This window comes from Sander lucioperca, chromosome 6, assembly GCF_008315115.2.
Source record: "Sander lucioperca isolate FBNREF2018 chromosome 6, SLUC_FBN_1.2, whole genome shotgun sequence".
In the NCBI taxonomy this organism is placed as follows: Eukaryota; Metazoa; Chordata; class Actinopteri; order Perciformes; family Percidae; genus Sander; species Sander lucioperca.
In genome coordinates, this window is record NC_050178.1 from 4,047,533 (window position 1) to 4,052,842 (window position 5,310).

Below are 5,310 nucleotides of genomic sequence, written 5' to 3' on the forward strand. Positions count from 1 at the left end.
TAATCCAAGGAAATACCATACAAGTTAGGAAATAGACAGTTTAAAGCATCAATTTCTCTTAAGTCAAAATCACTCACAAAGAGTGTAGTGTAAAAAAATTGTAATCAAGATGTAATCAAGTGAGATGAGTTTGAGTAAGCTATTTAAAATGACCACATCAGTGTATTTGTTTGTTATAGCTGGTTTTAGTTTAAAACCAACTGTCCAACTATATAGTTTAGTTTGGCACTGATAATGTTGATGCCATAGTGTCAGGACCTTTAGAGAGTTTCATAGATGAAATCACATGAATGATCCGGCCTGTTCAGTTAGAAAAACAGGAGACAAAGGGGAGAAGAGCCCCAGGGGTCACATAGTTGAACAGCACAGTTATGTGTCTGACCTGAACAAAGCATTGACACCATGTACACAAGAGGTGGTTGTAAAAGGTAAAACTCATAGATCTGTATAACTAAGCCATGTCCACCCACTATAGTGTTCGTTTTAGCTTGTTATTCGCTTTCTTGCTGAGAGAGTAAGATGAGAAGATTGATACCACTTTCAAGTCTCCACAGCCAGGAGATGCTTAACGTAGCATTGAGATTAGAAGCAAGAGTAAAAGGTTAAAAAATTCTGCCTTCCAAATCCTCTAAAGCAGGGGTCTTCAACGTTTTTTAGGCCAAGCACCCCTTAGCTGAAAAAGAGACGGAGCAGGGACCCCCTACTACATATATTGTATCAAATTTAGTTGCAAATTAAACTGGACCTACAATAACATGAAGGGCGGCCTACCTTTACACATACCTTTGTATGGAGCATACAATACTAAGCTTTTAAAATAAAAATTGTTGGCATATTCATATATTCATACATCATGTTTTAATGTTAAAATGAGGCACAGTAAAAACCTTAAGCTATCATTTCAGTACAAATTGTCGCAAATGGCCCCTCCACCTCCCCATCACTGCCAATATTCGCAGATTCATCAACTTCTTTAGAATCATCAGCCACCACCACCACCACCAGTGTCTGGACTCCATGGGGGGATTTATCTTGCTGCTTCTCAGGTCAAATGCCCCTCTTTACAAATCTCACTGTGTAGAGTTTAAGCACCAAAGACTTTCTGCCAAGACTTAATTATTATATATCATCTTGTTATGAAAAACATTAATCTTTACGTCATTCACTTGTCTTTCCTGATTGAACTATATTAGACATTTCATATACTGTATTCAAGTAGGTCGCGACACCTTAAAACTAAAAAAATGTTAATGAATACTAACCACCATATAGTATACAACCTGCTCACCATATTTAAAAAATAAAACAAAAGTTATTTTTAAAGGATTGGCATTTCATTTCACATTGCCATTTTGTCCACCATCAGCGACATGCAGTAAGGCGCTGATGCTTGCAAGTTCCTTTGTCATCACCGGAAGGCCATCTGCAGGTTGGGAGCTTGTCTTGAGATGCTAGAAGAAGGTATTAATAATGTCAAAGAATATCAGTTGCAGCAGAACATGCACTATGCACAGGCAACAAAAAACAGGTTCTAAAAAAGTTTCAAAACTTAAAATGCTTCTTAAATAATAACTATAAATGCCAACTTTTGTTGAATTTAGGAGAAATCTACAGACGCAAATAGACACAGTGTAGTAAAATAAAGACTTAAATGTGTATTTTGGACTTTTTTTCACCACAAGTCTGAAAGAAGACATATGTTATGGAAGACAAATAGCCCAAAATCTAAAAATTGACCAGTGCCTAAAAAACAATGTTTTTGCCTGCCGTGTCTCCCCTTAAACAGAAATACTCACCACCACCATTCTTGTCACAGATATGGAAATCTCCACACATTTCCAAGTCCAATAATAGCACCAGCCACAGACAGGATGAACACAAGGGGGACCTCTAGATGTGCAGCAAAAGTTTACCACTTACAAAACCACCATGCTCCATAAGCAAACATGAGGGTAATATTGTCGGTGTGAATCATTTCTACTTAGACATGGTATTGAAGGCTTTAAAGGCAAGACTTTCGATCTTACACAAGATATGAATGACTGAAAGCTAGAAGACAAATTCATTTTTACCGAAGAAAAACTCATTTTAACACAGTCACAAATACAGATTATCCTTTCAACCTGTCAACCTATCAAGTCAAGTTTTAGTTTGTATAATAATAATTTGTGGCAGGAATTTTAGATAAATGGGGTGACGCCTGCGAGCTAGTTCAGGCAGGCAACTCGAGAGTCTGGCCGCCAAACACACATATTCTGCCCCACCACCGGTCAGGGGGAAGCTAGTTCATCATCATCACTCCCTAATAACTCATGTAATCCCAATCTGCGGGGAGTGATGAGGTCGGAGTCTGGCTGCCAAATACACATATTCTGCTGTTATAATAAACATTTCAATCGTGAGTTATCTGACTGAACTACCTTTCAATTGAGCATGTGTATGTTGTTAACCTGCTTTCTTCTCTCTAAACTTGAGCTTTAAGTTCAATAACCAAGTTGCTTCCTAGTACAATACTTTTTTTTATTTTATAGATAACATATTTATATAATGTATATTTGTAGAAAATTGCTTGAGTATGAGTGTTTGCATGTGATAGAAACCATGTTCCAAACTGACAGTTACATAAATCTTTATCCTTTGTTCCAGGGCTGGATTACCTGCCATTCATACTTATTGCAATGCCCAAGGCAAAACTACTTTCAGCCTTTACTCAGGTATTCATTTAATTAAATTACGTTCATCTAGGTGTTATATGTCCTGTCTACAGACATGAAAATCTATGATGAGTAGCTGTTTTTCAGATATATAACTAGGCTGTTTTTAGTGTGAATTACCCCTTAATATTTATGCCTTTGTGTACTTCTCTCTGTATAGTAGCCTGTAAAGTTGCCGAGTATTTGTATATATTATATTAATACTGTATCTATGCAGTTGCCCTCTTGCAAACACAGTTTTGTCTTTCCACATTTTTACCAGGATTATTTCTGTGCAGCCCAGTATTTTAAGGTCACAGCAGGGGGCACTTCAGATCTTTGTTCTTTCCTTTCAGTGCAGAGTGACACCTGCAGCAGCCACTGTAGCTTGTTGGTTCTGGGCTTTTCAGCTTCCACTCTTTCCAGCCAAATCTCTTAGATAAACTCAATCCCCAGTGATGGAAGACATATTCAGATAATTTTCTATATTAATTTACTTTAATTTAAGTAAACGTAGCGATACCACACTATACAAATTATTTATTAGCTGTTAAATAAATGCAGTGAAGTTAAAAGTACAACATTTCACACTGATATGTATAGTAGAATGAAATGGAAATTCTACAGTAAAATACATGTACCTCAAAATAATGCTTGAGTAAATGTACTCAGTTACTTTTTACCACTGTCAATCATTATATGATTTCAATTCCCTTTCAATTTGTAATAGGGAAATGTCACATAGTTAGTATAAGCTCTTGTTCCTCTATTAGGAAAAGTAGGGTGTTAACAAGACCGGGGAGACAGTTCAGTTCAGTTTGTAGGAAAACTACTACTTTTGGTTGTGTCTCATTCAAAAAAGTCCAGTCCGCACCAGGATTGCTATCGTCACACAACACCCACCGGGGGGGGGGGGGGGCACTGTATTATGTCTCGTCCTCATTTGCTATTATTACTTTGCTCAACGCCACTGTGACCCTAACTATCTTATAGTTATGGCTTGAGCTAAATAAGTATACACCAAAACACACTTGGTCTCTTATGGAAACCTTTTACATTCTTATTATATTTATCTGCAAATAGTAAGAACATTATTCTACAAGTGATTTAAATTGCTGAATGTAAATCATGTGCTACAAGGAGAAATCTGTAGCTTCAGACTGCCAATAGCATTGCTGGCAACAGAAGTTTGTGCTCAGTGGTTGCACTGTAGGTTTCTGCTTGCATTGTTTCCTGGGAGTTGTAGTAGACTTCTCTCCATACATTTTCATGAATACACTCTTTAGGGCCTGAGCGCCGACAACGGCGAAGGCCCTATTGGAACTGAAGGAATTATTATTTTCCCGGCAAATTAATTGCCTTTTTGAGGGGCTTAACATATTCAAAAACTCACCAAATTTGGCGGTTGCATCAAGTCTGGTGAATATTTACGTATTTTAAGGGTTTCGGGAATAGGCGCGCAAAAATGGCTCGCTAGCGCCCCCTACCAATTTTTAAAAAATTGAGCCATTTTGAATTGAAAGTTCGAAAGTAGTGTGATTTTGGCATTTCCACGTTGTACGTTAACAATTGCCTCGAAACCTTTCATGATTCATAAGACTTTAACTCTGAGGACATTTACCGGACAAAATTGACTCACAGTCAATTATGCTTAAGCCACGCCCCCTTTCATAACTATTGACCCGTTTGATGTAGAGTCTTGTGAGAGGTGTCAATGAACTCAGCAGAGAGTTTGTTTGTCATTGGTCATGGTTTGGCACGCCCCCTATGTTTAAGTCACGCCCCTTTTCATAACTGGTGACCCATTTAAGGTAAAGTCTTGTGTGAGATATCATTGAACTCAACAGAGTTCCCTTTTCATTGGTGACGATTTGCCCCACCCATTATGCTTAAGCCAACTAATGACTGGTTTCTTGTACACTATTGTGTGAGGTATCATTGAACTCAGCAGGGCGTTCCATTTTCATTGGTGACGATTTGCAGTGTCTGAGTGCCACGCAAATGCACAGTCGCAAGGAGCGGCGTCCGCCAGTAACCCCTCCTTTAGGTAGCAAAATAACAGTACACTTAAGTCTATTGTATCATTTTAAAGAGAATATCTGTGCAATCTTCACAATTAATCCACTCAAACATTTTTACATACAAAAAATAGTGTGAAAACCCATCCAATAAACCACAACACCATTTATGCAGGTAATGAATGTAAACACATAAAATGTATAAAATAATAAAGCCAGATGATAATATATAAGGCAAAACATGACAAATTCCAATTTTTCCTCATTAAGCAATCCACAGACTCACAGGAAATGACAGAGAAGTGAAGAGAGAGAGAGAGAGAGAGAGAGAGAGAGAGAGAGAGAGAGAGAGAGAGAGAGAGAGAGAGATGAGGCGCAGAATTATTCTATTATAAGTCGCCTCTCAGTCATAATTTATACTGAATTGTCTATTTTAGAAATATTAGTTGTGCACGGTGATGGCATGTGGCATGACCCCGACTACGGGGTTGAAGTTACATCATTGTTGCATTTTTTTATTTGGTTCGGTTTGCTTTCACACTGCACTTCTGGTTCTGCTTTAGGGTTTCTAATATTTTAGAAATTATATTTTCGTGTGA